Consider the following 16373-nt stretch of genomic DNA (forward strand, 5'->3'; position numbering starts at 1 on the left):
AAGAATTTCAAAAATTAACATGGGCTCTTATGGGGAAATGGGTTTTTCTAAGCTAGAAAATCGGGGGGTTAAGATTTTCCGACGAAACTTTCCAGGAAAATTACTCGGAGAATTCCGCGTCGAATGAGTCTTCGTACACCCAGATCCAAAGTCGGCTGTGACCTGTAGGCGTCGAGGAAAAAAAGGAGAACATGAACAATAAGTGGCTATGCGTGGTTTCTGGAAAACAGGGAAGGAGTTATCGGATCGAGCTGAAATTTTGCGGATAAGCTCCTGGGCCCTAGGGGACCTTAACTTGTGAATTTCAGCCCGATCGGACAACGTTAAAGGGGGGTGGGGTTGGGTGGTCGAAACTTTTGGCCAGATTTTCCCCATGAAGGAAAAGTCAGAGGGGGATGAAATTTGGCAGGTTTCTTAGTTGGAGCTCGGGCTACGAAATGCATCCCTCCCCATCCCTCTGCGCCCACTGGAACCGAAGATCGCTTAACATTGTCGTGGTTCGCCTCTTTAAAGAGGCACGAGTGTGCCTCCTTGACATTGGTCAAAGTTTGTAACTTGCAGCCCCTCCCCCAGGGACTGTGGGGGGTAAGTCATACCAAAGACATAGTTATTATGGTTTTCGACTATGCGGAACAAAATGGCTATTTCAAAATTTTTATCTGTTGACTTTGGGAAAAAATGAGCGTGGGAGGGGGCTAGGTGCCCTCCAATTTTTTTGGTCACTTAAAAAGGGCAGTAGAACTTTTCATTTCCGTTAGAATGAGCCCTCTTGTAACACTTTAGGACCACTTGGTCGATATGATGATCCCTGGGGAAAACAAACAAACAAACAAACAAACAAACAAACAAATAAACACGCACCCGTGATTTGTCTTCTGGCAAAAAATACGAAATCCCACATTTTTGTAGATTGGACCTTGAAATTTTTTCTATGGGGTTCTCTGATACGCTGAATGCGATGGTATGATTTTCGTTAGGATACTATGACTTTTAGGGGGTGTTTCCCCTATTTTCCAAAATAAGGTAAAACTTCTCAGGCTCGTAACTTTTGAGGACAAAGACTAAACTTGATGAAACTTATATATTTAAAATCAGCATAAAAATCTGATTCTTTTGATATACCTTTTAGCATCAAAATTCCGTTTTTTAGAGTTTCGTTTACTATTGAGTCGGGTCGCTCCTTACTACAGTTCGTTACCACGAACTGTTTGATAGATTCGCTTTGCATCTTTTTTCTCTCTTTTAGCTTTCTTTACTTTTACTACAGAAACAAAAATTCGTCATAAAAAGGGAATTGAATTCCGGAATTCGGTTTTTCTTCTTGTACTAAAATTGCTTGAACTTTATGAGGAAAAGCGCGTACAAGGAATTTATTCTCAGCTTCGTCGGGTACAAATAGTGCTTCATCTTTGTATATAGTTGTCGGCGTCTCGTATTCGTAACGTGTGTTTTGACGTTTTCTGTCTTTGATAATTTTCCTCACATTTTGTATCAATTTTGTATCTCGCTTTTTATACAGGGTAGCTTAGCCTCCAATTTTGTTTTATGGACCGGTCTACCATTCCCCTTGTCAACCAAGTTGCATATTTTTCTGTTATAATGTTTAATGTCTGATAAATGTCGCAGGGTCTATCACTCAATGACATTCCCTGACGGGTTTTGCAAGCTTGTGTAAGGGTTTTCATTGGAGCCTGATGATATATTTCATAGGCTTGAGTATCTTTTTCAATTTGATCTACCTCGCCATGCATTCTTTCATTAACTCTCGGTGCTTTCTTTTGGCTACATCTTTTCTTTGTTCCCTTTCTTTTCTGTCTATCTCTCTTTTCTTTTCCTTTCTTTCCATTAAAAAATTTGCATTAAATTCCTCCTCTTTTCGTATTAAAAAATTTAGCATTTGCATAAAATCTACATTATTGCTATTCGTGACTCCCAGCTGGACATTGAGCTCAAACTACTTTTGCTGGTTGGTCTACTTTGATTCCTTCTGTCGTTACATCTTTCAATTAATAACTTGGATCTGTTCGTTCAGTATTTCTTCGTCCCGTATCTGTATTATCTCTGACTGACATTGTTTCAAAATTCAGCTAACATCAAATTCAGCAAATTCTCAGAAAGAATAAGTTGTCGGAATGGTGCCATGAAATTCCCTGTAACAAAGATCACAATGGAATATCAACTGTTTTTCCTATGACAAATTGTTATTGAAAACCCGTTAACTGTTCAGATGGTCGGGCAAACATGGGATCCATTGTGACACATCATCAAAAACCGCCTTTTAGTCATTTCAACTCAATCTTTTTTGTTGGAATGGTGCTAAGGACATCCCAGAAAAAAATATCTCAAGGCGTAGCAACAAGGTCAGATTATGACTTTTTTAGCACATTGGTGAAAATTCAGAACAGTAGTGTAACTTTTTTCTCTCTTCTTTGGAAATATATTATATGTCTGGTCTTTGCAAAATTGCCACTTCATGGCATTCATCATTGCCACTGACATGGCATTCGGTCCGTTTCAAGGTCATACATGACTTTTAACATGGTTTAACTCACAAGCTCGTTACAAATTTCATCATTGGTATTATTCTGTTCAATGATCGTATCTGAAGGTCAACTATCAATGAAAATATTAACGCTCACCAGTGCTTTGTCTTTAATTTTCTTTGTGATATTATCTACCGATGCTCTTTTTATTTTGCAAGGGATCCACTGTCTATTACGACATTATTTTTGCATTAGTAACAGTTCCGACACTGAGACCAAATATGATTTATTGATAGACTGTCTTCTTATTACCTTTCGTTGAATGCTAATAACCTATAGTGAAGGTATTAACCACAGGTATCGTGTTACTCGTACTATGAGCAAGAAGTTGACTCTTTGTCAACTATTACTTTTTGGCATGCTTTATCTTTAAGCACTATCATCTTTGGAGATTTTATTCTAGGATATCCACTATCAGTAACGTTGAATTTTTTTGGTAATCCAAAGAAATTTAATCTGTCACTGTCATGACAATCCTCACATGCATTTCCAATGGTGTCATCATTAGTGCTTGTTTTGTAGTTCATATATTTGTCTTTGTCAGTATTCAATGCTGCGATAATTCTGTCATGTGAAAATACTTTCTTGAAGTGTTTCAACTTCATTTTTTCATCATTGCTATTTTTCTTTTCAGTGATGGTATATGTTGGTAAACTGGCAATGATACTATTATCGTTTACCGATACTTTGGTTTTCGTTGAATTTTCTTTAATTTGCTTTGTTATACTACTACTACTACTACTAATAATAACGCACTGCAGCACCAAGCCGCCTGAGGCCAACACAGATACGCACGCTCCTCCTCCAACCTAATCTATTTAAAACCTCCATCTTTAAATCCTCCCAGGAAGTTCCCATTTCATTTAAATCTTTATTTATGACATCCTCCCAACCCAGACAAGGAAGACCTGCTCTCCGTGTAGTCCCAGACGGTTGGCCAAAAAGGACAATCTTCGGTAATCTGTCATCCTTCATCCATAGAACGTGGCCTAGCCATCTCAACCTTTTCATTATAGCCCTAGAAAGCAGGATCGAACCACATTTTTCGTACAGCCTACTGTTGGAAATACGGTCAGTTTGTCGGGTACCCAGAACAATCCGTAGGCAATTTCGCTGGAAAAAATCTAGTAAATTTTCATCTGCTTTTCGGAGTGCCCATGCCTCAGAGCTATATTTGACCACTGTCATCACTGTAGCTTTCAAAATTCAAATCTTGGTTTGCAGACTTATCTGTCAATTCTTCCAAACATATTTTAACTGTGAAAAAACACCTTGAGCCTTAGCTATTCTACTTTTAATATCTTCACTGCTCCCATCATCTTTACTAGTAATACTACCAAGGTAACTGAAGCTGCCAACCTGATCAATCTTTTCGTTACCTAGTGTCACCTGTTCATCTTCACTTATTTCTAGCTTTAGTGACTTAGTCTTCTTAACATTAATGTTCAAGCCTATTTTAGCACCCTGAACTCACATAACCTCTAAAACTTCATTCATTTTGCTCACACTTTCACCTAATATGCTTAAATCATCAGCATAATCTAAGTCCAGGAGCGTTTTTCCTCCCTATTTGATTCCATAGTCTCCAATTGCCTTTCCTGTGCTCCTTAATACGAAGTCCATCAAAATGATCCATATAAAGGGGGATAGAACACAACCCTGCTTAATTCCTGATTTAATACAAAACCAGTTGCTAACCTCATTCCCTACCTTAACCGCAGCAGTATTATCCTCGTACATAGCACAAATCGCTTTAATGTATTTTTTATATTATCTACCAATGCTTTTTTTTTCATTTTACTTGTGATTTCATAGTCTATTACGACAATATTTTACGTAGATTGCAGTCCCGGGACGTTAAGAAGATATATTTTTTTTATTGATTCCTCAGTATGCTTGTCTTCTTCTTTTCTACTTTTGAATGCTAATGCCAGAAAGATGGCGATAGGACTTATAATTGGGTAATTTGTTACCAGCACCGTAAGCAAGAAGTTGGCCTTCATCGTCAACTAATAGTCTTATGATCGCATTCTCTTTGAGCCCTATCATCCTCTTTGGAAATTTTACTCTGGTATATCCATCACTGTGATGAGTGAATTTTCTTGGTACTCCAAAGGAATTTAACTCCTCACTCTTGTGACAATGCACATGTACACTTCCAATAAGATCCCCATTATTGCTTGTTTCATAGTTCAGATATTTGTCTTTGTCAGTATTCAATGCTACGATAGATTTATCTTGTACCCACACCTTCTTAAAGCATATCCACTTTTAAAATATGATGTAAGTGCTTATCCTTCCAGTGCAAAGTTAATATTGACCAAAATATATAATAAGCATACTAGTATCGAGGATCAGCCATGGAGTACAACGGGGGCAGCCGCATAAGAAAATCCTGGATTCAGTGTCACTCAGAGTGGAATTGGTGGAGTTGGAGCTGCAGAATCGGGGGGTAGAAAGTGTGGATCTGGAACCGGAATTGGCGAAATCGGAACTGACAATACCGGAATGGGTGGAACCTAGACTGGGCCTGGAACTGGAGTAGGAGCCAGTAAAATGAGAATTGGAACCATTGTAACCAGGGCTAGAAGCGGGGAAAGTGGAACTGGGTATAGCTTTATTTTAAAAATCCTAAAAATACCTAGGGGTAATATGATTGGCTTGTAAAAACACAAAGCAATGGATTTAAAGCATGATTTATATCAGAAAAATGGCCGACTGTGCTTTATTAATAAATGATAAGCCCCGCTTTTTAAACGAAAATACCTGTCAGGATGTTTAAACGTATGAAAACGCTTAAGTTATGATGAAGATTGCCACATGGTATCATTGGTGACTACATATGCTTTGGAAATGATAGTTTGTGCCACAGGGTGCTACGGGTCTGTCACAGAGTGCTACTGATGAGGGGGCATGAACTATCTTGATGTTCGAAAATTGAAGAAAATATGCAGCTCAATGCTTCAAACTGTTTTTCTTGAAACAAGATGAAAATAATCAAATGTATAGTTCAAACTGAGTTGCCTTTGCTTAAAATATGGATGTATGTGACAAAAAATGAATTTTTGCTTGAAATATAATGCAAATGGCCTTCTAAATACCTTATTGCTTGAAACACATTAAAAATATGTAAATGTGTCCTTATAATTTTGTTGTTGCTCGAAACAAGATGAAAATATGTAAATGTATGTTTAAAAAATGATTTGTTGCAGGAAATACAATGAAAATATGTGTAGTCCAAAATGTGTTTTTTGATCGAAACTAGCAACAAATTTGTAAATGTCTGCTTCAAAAATGTGTTGGTGCTTGAAAACACAATGAAAACCTGTAAGTTGTACCTTCACTGTTTCTTGCTGGTCAAAACATGATGAAAATATCCAAATGTGGGTTTCAAAATGTTATGTTTCTGGAAATAAGATGGAAATAAGCAAATTTATGCAAGTTTTTGCTTAAACCAATAACACTAGCTCGTTGCTAGGGCGCAGTGAATGGATTTGGTTGCTAGGGATTTTCATAAGTAAATAATAACATCCCCTAGACTATTACACGGTGACCACGTGTTAGCAAAAGCAAAATAATCAATAACACTTAGTGGCTAAGGTGCTGCGGCTGGAGCTGCTTGCTAGGGCTTTGCTTAGGTAAACAATTAACTAATCCAATCAACCATGCATGTGCAATAGATCCAAAATCAAAAATAGTCGTTGGCTGCTAAGACACTGCGGTTCGAATTGGTTGCTAGTACATAGCAACCAGGTGTATATAATAGATCAATAATTAATAATGTCTGGTGGTTGTCCGGATCCCGGTTGAAAATGGTTGCTAGGGCCCCTGTTTGGAATGGTTGTTAGGTTGCTGTTGTGGGATAGATAGGGTCCAATGTCTTGAAGAAGGTTATGAGGAGAGGGCATATTAGGAAAAGAATTCTCGAAGAAAAACATGTTCTATTGTATTACAAAACAACCAGGTGTGCCTAATAGATCAATAGCACCAGCGTCTTGAGAGGCCAATAACTTCAGGTATACCCCCTATAGGTCAGCTCAAAGTCATTTTGGCGTCACTACTACTTTGATTAAAACTCTGAACAGGGAAACTTTAGTCTCTCACCGTGAACAAAAAGGAAATCCTTTTTTCCATTGGAAACGCTGATGTTTCCTTTTTTATTTTCCTTATTCTTGAGATTATCACATAGAACCAGTAGTTATAAAGTTTCGGGAGAGGGATGATCTAAACACCGAGAATTTCTTGGTTTGTTTCCAAAAATTTCAAGAATTATGCGTTATCTGGTATCGCGTAATTATTCATGTTGTCAATGAAACATTACAATACATTGACAGTTATCCCATCTAGTCTTTTGAAACAAAAATTCTATGGCAGCCAGTAGTCGGATGTAGTGTTGGAGTTGCTAACATCTTTTTTGGCATCATTCGAAGACCATGCATCCTGATTTCGCAACATTTGTTATCTCATATCTATTCCCTTGAGATAACAACTGAATCAACAACGCTTTTAACTTCTAAACAGTTTTCCATTGGTTTTATGAAATTTACCGGTGTTTTTGGTCTTGGAATTTTTTTGGGGGCTTAGAATTTTTCGGGGACTTCTTACATCATTCGCCTCATTTTTAAAATTCCCCGATACATAACAAGAAATTCTCGATGTAAGTACAAAAAAATAAGTCCCAAAAAAATTAATTTCATAAAATCAATGGAAAACTGCTTAGAAGCTAAAACTGCTGTCGATTCAGTTACAATCTCAAAAGACCAGACGTAAGGGCTATCACAGGATAGATTGTATCGTTTCACTGATAGCAGGAATGTTTACACAATACCAGATAATGCAGCATTCTATAGATTCTCGATGTCCCAAAATAATTCTATATAATCTATATGGTCCCCCATAGATTCCAAAAATCAATTCCAAAACATAATAATTGCTAAAAATGTTTTTTGACTAAGTTGTTATATCAAAAGACCTAATGTGAGGACTGTCACAGGATCTTATTGTTTCACTGACAACATGAATGATTACGCAATACCATATAACACATCCTTCTAGAAATTCTCGGAAACATGCCAAGAAATTCTCGGAAACCATGATGCATCTTCTTGGAATATTGTCAAAAAAGGTGTTAGCAACTCAAATAATGCATCGGAGTATGGGCTGCAACAGTATCTGTGTCTCAAAAGACCAGATGTTAGGGCTGCCACAGGATGCATTCTCACCAACAACATGGATAATTATGCGTCACCGGGTAACGGCATCATTTTTGAAATCCTCAGTGTCCCAGAATAATTCCTCAAAAAATTACAAGTCCAAAAATTATGTTTCAAAATAGTTTGAATACACGTGTTAGCTACGATCGTTGCTTGAAGATGCATGCCCAGTTTGGGGCCACAAGTGCATAACCTTTGATTACCTCAATGACGAAATTGAAACAAAACAAAAAAGAGCCTTAAAAATCATCAAAGGGACCAATTATATCAATAACGGATCTGCTCTCGCAGCTTTACGAGAACATCTTCTTGATTCATTCTTCTCGTGTGCTTTAATTTCAAATTGTTTGTATATAAAAAGTGACCGATGCGAAAATCCTGCATGAACAACTAGGCAAAGAAAATTGCCAATTGCCGCAATTGACGAAAATTGCCTATCGCAGCAACTTCTTGCGTGTGAACCTAAGCTAAGGATTGGGATTGCTTCTATCTCTTGTTTCATTTATTCTTTACCTGATAATCCTATCGTCCTGGATACCTGCTCCCATGCTTTTAGTAGCAGCACTGAGTTTTTGTGACCTTTTGCTTTCTTTTCATACATTATAGAATTAAACTGAACACCCATTATCAGCTTCTCAATATAATAAAATAAAAAAAACAAAGTTTTTCCAACTGAAATTAATGAGCGACATTAAAACTTAAAACGAACAGAAATTACTTCGTCTATGAAGGGGCTGCTCTTTTCGCTAAAGTTTGACTCTTTCTCTCAACTCTTCTTTTTAAAACAGTAAAAAACTTTAGCGTAAAGAGCAGGGCGTTGATGAGGAAGCAGCCCCTTTCATATACGAAGTAATTTCTATTCGTTTTAAGTTTTAATGTAGCTCCTTGCTTTCAGTTGAAAAAACTTGTTTTTTTTATTTAATTTCTGAACGTTTTTGAATAAATGCATGTTTTGATTTTGGCTCTTCGCAGAGGAATAATTAAAACGAACTTTGCATATTTATTTTTTTTGGCTAAATGGCTTTCTCATAATTTTAATCGAATGATTTTGAGAAAAAAAGAGCGGGGGAGGAAGCCTAGTTGCCCTCCAATTTTTTGGTTAATTAAAAAGGCAACTAGAACTTTTAAATTTTTACGAATCTTTTTATTAGTAAAAGATATACGTAACTTATATTTAGCTTATGTAAAGAATTTTTTATTCTCATGCTTTTATTACACATATGAGAGGGGTCGCCCCCTCGTCAGTACCTCTCTCTTTACACTAAATCTTAAATTTTGTCCCAATTCATTAAGTTTGACCCCTGAATCACAAAAGCCGTAGAATAAATAGTTGACATTACTAAAAATACTTTAGCGTATAGAACGAGGTATTAGGAGGAGGTGAGCCCCTCATATGGGTAATAATTTCTGTTCGTTTTAAGTTTTAATGCTGCTCCTTACTTCCAGCTGAAAAAAACCTTTTCATATTTATTTTTCCATTGTTTTTTTTTTTTAAATAATGCTAGTAAATCCTGCGCTCCCTTCATGGAAATTTTATTCCCCCATGACAAATTCCTCGATGGAAAGTTCCCCCAGTATATCCTCCTCTTCTCAACCCCTCCCCCCAACCAGAAAATCCTCCTTAAAACGCCTGTACACTTCCCAATAACCATTACTATATGTAAGCACTGGTCAAAGTTTGTAACTTGTAGCCCCTCCCACGGGGACTGTGGAGGAGTAAGTCGTCTTCAAAGACATAGTTATAAAGTTTTTCGACTACGCTGAATAAAATGGCTATCTCAGAATTTTGATCCGTTGACTTTGGGAAAATAATTAGCGTGGGAGGGGGCCTAGGTGCCCTGCAATTTTTTTGGTCACTTAAAAAGGGCACTAGAACTTTTCATTTCCGTTAGAATGAGCCCTCTCGCAACATTCTAGGACAACTGGGTCGATACGGTCACCCTTGGAAAAAAAAAAAAAAAAAAAAAAAAAAAAAAAAAAAAAAAAAAAAAAAAACATCCGTGATCTGCCTTCTGGCAAAAAAACAAAATACCGCATTTTTGTAGATAGGAGCTTGAAACTTCTACAATAGGGTTCTCTGATACGCTGAATCTGATGGTGTAATTTTCGTTAAGATTCTATGACTTTTAGGGGGTGTTTCCCCCTATTTTCTAAAATAACGCAAATTTTTCTCAGGCTCTTAACTTTTGATGCGTAAGACTAAACTTGATGAAACTTATATATTTAAAATCAGCATTAAAATGCGATTCTTTTGATGTAGCTATTGGTATCAAAATTCTATTTTTTAGAGTTTTGGTTTCTATTGAGCCGGGTCGCTCCTTACTACAGTTCGTTACCACGAACTGTTTGATTATCAGTGTCTTCCATTATACTGCTGTTGCTATAAAAATTACTTCATCGCCCGATTAAAATTCCATGTTCCAAGTTCCAAGTTCCTTAATGGAGCAACTAAAATTGTTCAAACTGGCAACTAAATTACAGTGATGGGCGATTTTTGCTCCTGTGTTAACATGTGTGTGAATCCAGAGTTAAAGTACGCAGGCATCGTCTTATGTGTAAGTTTGGACATTCCCTGTTTTTAAGCAATAAACACCTTTCCCTACTATCCATCGGCGCTGCAGTCAAACGAAACATTAGCCACAAGAACAGGCTTGAACCAGTGCAGCGCAGAACTAATTATATCAGTAAATCACACGTTCCTTTTTTATTAGTGTGATAATTCGTAGTTGGTGCTTAGTATGTTGTAAAAGATAATGTAAATTAGAGGTTAAATAGCTATAAGTACGATGTATATTTTTATTAAATTATTCTTGATTCCTGATACATTTTTTTCCTTAGTGGTCATTTCTCGTGCAGATATTTACAGTTAAAACACTGAAAAAACGAACTTAAACTTCATTAATCATCATATACATGTTTAAAAGACTAGATTTTTTACTATTTTATTAAACTTCCAAGGACAGAAAAAAAAATTTGCCGTCTTAACCCATGTTAAATCTACCTATACTTGAGAACATGATTTTCTAAGAATTTTGATTTGGTTGTTTCAAGATTCTGAGGTTTTTTGGGCAGTACTACGTATGTATGGATTCCCAAAAGCCGCTTCAGCTTCAGGGAAATCTTTATTTTGTTAAACTGTTTGTTGCCTTAGGTTTTAGCTCATTTCTCGCTGATTTTTTCTCCCCTTTTTGTGCTTTTGTGGCACCTATTACTACTACCAAAACCTGCAGAACTATACATGGAGATGTTTTCTATTAACAATGAAATTTCAGATTTTTCCTACTTTTTCAAATTATTTATATTTGTGTAAGTTTCCACTTAACCAATTTAAACAAATACATTTAATTTTCACTGTCCTAGCACCTGAATAATCTGTGTATGTTTCTAATTTAAAAAACGTTTCCAATTTTCAAATACAGTACGCAAGCTTGAATTTTACACAAATCTAATTCTTTTCATGCTAAAGTAAGTCGCAATCATCAAAAACCAACGAACAGTGGGAAAAGTAAATTAACAAAGCTAATAGAATCATAAGAAAATCTTCGTTTTAGCAACACTTTAATGTATGTTATTTGTGTTCTACCAGCCTACATGTTGGGTCTTATTTTGGTTAATAGGTGTTTGGTTTACAGAATATCAGACCTTTTTAACTCCTCGAATTAGCAAGCCTCGTCACTGACATTACATTCTAAAGAGTATCTGAGGCTCGATTCTAGTGAGAACCTTGTTTGTGTTGAAAATGGTGGCATTAGCACTTGGGATTACTTTTCTTTCACGTTATTCTGCCTTTCTTGAAAAAAAGGGTTTTAAGCTACATTCTACACACACACACAAAAAAACAATCAACGGTCTGTAAGTGACCGGTCTGTAAGTGAACTGGTTCATATTTTTAGATCTAGTTGTGATGGCATTTCTAAACTGATAGCGGTGACTCACTATCTATATCTCTTAAGATATAAAAGAGGAATGACACCAGATAAGCCTTTCAGATTGTTCGTGACAGGATATTATAACAAAAATTCCATAGGCTACTACGTGTCTGCGAGAGAAATATTCTAATAACACAATACTACTTACTTCCTTACTTACTCTGGAAGCGAGACTAGACGTAGTCGACGGTCACGTTGGTCAGGAAACAGAAGACATTAAATAACATTAATTTTACAATCATAAGAGTAATAGCAGTAATTCTTTATAGTATTTCACTAATAAGAAGCTGGTCTTTAGCCAGTTATTCTAGAATTCATCAAATTCCGTATGCTATTCGTATTTTCTGTTACAGGCGGGATATCCAAACGGAAAGTTTGAAGACACCGTGATGAATTATTTGCTGGCAAAACAGATTCTGAAGAATATTGAAGATAGCAAAGAACGTCTGCAAACAGTAAAAAGGTCTTATTGGAAGCAGTGTGCTTTCAATGCTGTATCCTGTTTTGGTCGCAAATAATACTTGAGCTTTAAACATGTATTTTTGGTTTTCAAAATAAACATAATATTGAATTGATTATATCGAATTGGCCATATTTTTGTGGAAGAAGTAAATACAAGTATGCTTTAACAGAGACGTTACTGTAGCCAGGTATGCACGCAGGGATATTATCCAGGGAAGAGTGAACAATTTAGGAGATCAAATTTGAGTAAAATTTTTGTGCGCATAACTTACGGTGCAACAACAAAAATTTTCTAATTGTCCATGAATAAAATTTAGATGAGCTTTCTTATTTGTCAGTTCAGTAATCACTTTCATACTAGAGCATTCTTATCCAGCCCTATTTTGTTGCTAGTACTGTATTATTATAAAGACCACAGATATGGTGTCTGGACACTTCGAGATGTGTCCAGACACCAGGTTTGGGGTCATTGTTCATTTAAGGATCTCATAACTCCAAAACCTCTTTCAATTTCTGGCAACATAAATTGTTTGTGGTATTCGAAAACGGTACTAGAATAAGTACGCGCATTTTTAATGAAACTTAACTTCATCCGATAACTGCGTATAAAAAAAACAAACAAACAAGGTTACATTAGAGAAAAAAAGACAGATACAAAAAAATTGTATTCTCGATTAGAGGCAACGCTATAGAGTTAAAGCTTCAATGTTTTTTTCCAGAGGCACTTCATATGGAAGGGTGATCAGATACACTTTGAAGGGGGCTCATTCGATTGGAAATCGGGAGTTCTAGCTTCCATTTAAGAGTCAAAAGTGATCCAAGGACTAGCCCATGCCCTCTTGTCCCTACATGTATCTGGTCCAAATTCAGAAATAGCAATTTGTTTAAAATAGCCAAAAGATTAGACAATAAAAACTCCCGGGTCGACACAATCCCCCAGAGCCTGGGGTCAAGGGTTGTAAATTTGCCCAAGAGGGTATATATGTTTTTTATAGAAGAGGTGATTGTATAAACTTTGGAGGAGGGTCATTTGATTGGAAGTCAAAAGTTCTAGTATACTTTTTAAGAGTCAAAAAGGATCTGAGGGTAACTATCCTACATGCCCTATTTTCCTCATTTACACCAAAAAGAAATTTTGAGATAGCCATTTTGTTCAAAACGGTCCAAATATCCTAGAACGATGCCTCCAGTGTTGACACCCCCCCAGAGTCTGTGGCCAAGGGTTGTAAGTTATTTCTCGATGGCATATAACGTTATTATGGAAGATGAGGTCGTATAAAATTTGGAGGGGGCTTATTTCATTAAAAATTCAAAGTTCTAGTTCACTTTTTAAGAGTCAAAAGGGGTCGGCGGGCAAGTAGTCCCCCACGCCCTTATTTCCCCAGACGCAACCGATCGAAATTTCCAGATAGACATTTTGTTCAAAACTGGCCACACTCATAAGATAATGCCCCCAGGGTTGAAAAAAAAAACCAAAAGCCTGGGAGCAAGGGTTATAATTTATAAAACAGGGGTTTATAAGGGTTTTTTTGGAATGGGTGGTCTTATAAGCTTTCGGAGAGATTCATTTGGCTGGAAATTGGAAGATTTAAATCCCTTTTCAAGAGTCAAAAGTGGTGGGAGGACAGCTAGCCCCCCACCCCCTATACTCTCGTTTCCCCCAATACATCCGATCAAAATTGTGAGATAGGTATTTTGCTCAAAAATATTCCAAAGGTTATATAACAATGCCTCCAGGGTTGATACAACCCCCAAGAGCCCAGAGAGAAGGGTAGTAAGTTATAAGCATATACGTTACAAGTCTTATAAGTGTTGGTTGAGTTTAGACCGTGAAAAACTATAGAAATATTCTTTTTGTAAAGCATTACAGAACTTCGGTAACAAAAACAAATAGAAAATAAAAAAATATGCAAAAGAAGTTTTTTTTGAAAGTTTTTAACAAAAAAAACTTTCAAAAAGAAAGTTTGTGAAAGAAAAGTAAAGAGCCACCCCTTTAAAGTAAACAAAGTAAACTTAGACCAGATAAGTTCCTATAATGATAAAATTCAACAATTCAACAGGTAACTAATAAAATATAATTGTATATTGTAATTCTTAATTCTAAAACGTGAAAAACGGTAGAAATAAACATTTTGTAAACCAATAAAAAACTTTGGTAATAAATACAAACAGAAATTAATTGAAAAAGCTTTCGAAGGAAAGAAGTTTTTCAAAGAAAAGTAAAGGAAAAACTTGACACCAGCAAAAATTAATTCCTATTATAGTCCACTCTAAAACTATGGCTGATCAGGCTGAAGTAGCCGCCAGGCGAGGAGATAGTCGTACTGTGTACGCTATAACGAAGGAGCTTGCGGGTATTTCGAAGGCTTCTTCAACCCAAGTTGAAAACAAAGAAGGCATCTCATTAACCCAGACGGATGACATAAACCGACGTTGGATGGAACATTTCACCGAGGTATTAAATCAGGTGCCTCCCAAGACTTCTTTAAATATCCCTGAAGAAGCACTGTTTGATCTTGAAATATATTCCGGACCTCTCTTGCTGAGCGAAGTAAAAGATGCTCTAATGACTTTGAAAAACGGAAAGGCAGCCGGTAACGATGGCATACCCCCAGAGCTGTTGAAATATGGTAGAAGCGCCCTAGCAGTGCCCATGTTTGAACTTTTGTCACGTGTTTGGGATGATGAAAAAGTCCCGAGTGAATGGTCAAAGGCAGTAATTGTAAAACTCTTCAAAAAAGGACAAAAGACTAAATGTGATAATTGGAGAGGCATCGCTTTACAATCAGTTGGCAGCAAGGTTTTGTGCCAAATTATACTCAATAGAATTCAAAGTAAAGTGGAGAAAGTTCTGAGAGATGAACAACATGGATTCCGCCAAAACAGATCGTGTTGTGACCTAATATTTAGCCTGAGAATCCTGCTCGAAGAATCTAACGAATGGCAGGTTCAACTACTCACAGTATTTATTGACTTTCTCAAGGCCATCGACTCGATACAGCGCGAGACCATGTGGAAAATTTTAATACATTACGGGATCCCGATTAAAATTGTAAATATAACTAAAGCGCTATACCTCGATATTATGTGTGCAGTACAAACCGAGGGTGGCCTAACGGACTGGTTTACCGTTCAGTCGGGTGTAAGGCAGGGCTGCATTCTATCGCCACTGTTATTTGCCATAGTCATAGATTTTGTGCTTCGTGGTGTAGCTTCAGTGGGGGTCTACAATTAAACCCACTAATAACCCTTCATGATGGTGTTTTTGCGGACGATATTGCACTCTTCGCTCACAAATCAGAAGATATACAACATAATATAAATGAACTTGAGCGTGTGGCAAATGCTGTTGGACTCTCCATAAACGCTAACAAGACTAAATCAATGTCAAATGCAGTCATTCCTGACTTAGCTGAGGGACTTTTGGTCAACAATGAGGAAATTGAAGTAGTGAGAGAGTTCAAATATCTAGGCAGCATTCTTATGCAAGATGCCAATCCTGAAAGAGAAATTTTGTGCCGAATAGCATTGACTGGCTCTGCCTTCAATTGTTTCAGAAATGTTTGGAGAAATAGAAAATATTCCCAGAAGCTAGAATTCATAATAGCAATGTTCTCTCCGTCCTTACATATGGTTGTGAAACTTGGATTATCACTGCGCAACTAGGAAAACGACTATGGGCATTCGATAATAACTGCCTAAGATATATTTTGAATATACATTGGACTGAGAGAATAAGAAATGATGAGATTTATACCATGACAAATCATACCCCCATCCTTGATGCCATTAGAAAGCGACGATGGATGTATTGGGGGCACATGGTGCGAATGGGTGATGGAAGGCTACCTCATGACATATGGTGTTGGATACCCCTTGGCCTCCACAAGTCAGGGAGACCCGAAATGACCGTTGGCAGGATGTTAGAGAAGGAGGCGAAGCTGGTGAGGTCTTCGATGGAGGAGCTTTGGTCGAAGGCTCAGGACAGGTCGTCGTCGCGAACCACTGTTGCTGCCTTATGCGCCCTCAGGCGTGGGAGGACCTAAGTCTAAGTAAGTAATAGATTTTGGAAACGGCTCATTCGATTGTAAATCGAAAGTTCTAGTTCGTTTTTAAGAGTCAAGAGTGATCGAAAGGCAACCATCCCTTCCGCGCCTCCTTTTCCCAAAATGCTTCCCATTGAAATGTTGAGATTGCCATTCTTTTCAAAATAGTCAAAATGTTAA

General features: G+C 37.0%; 1 protein-coding gene across 1 annotated transcript in view; it reads right to left on the reverse strand.

Moving 5' to 3' along the window:
• LOC136030216 (monocarboxylate transporter 12-like) overlaps nt 1–16373 on the reverse strand; it is a 262967-nt gene that overhangs the window by 4291 nt on the left and 242303 nt on the right. The window lies entirely within an intron of this gene.

The sequence above is a fragment of the Artemia franciscana genome, chromosome 8 (genome assembly GCF_032884065.1).
Source record: "Artemia franciscana chromosome 8, ASM3288406v1, whole genome shotgun sequence".
In the NCBI taxonomy this organism is placed as follows: domain Eukaryota; kingdom Metazoa; phylum Arthropoda; class Branchiopoda; order Anostraca; family Artemiidae; genus Artemia; species Artemia franciscana.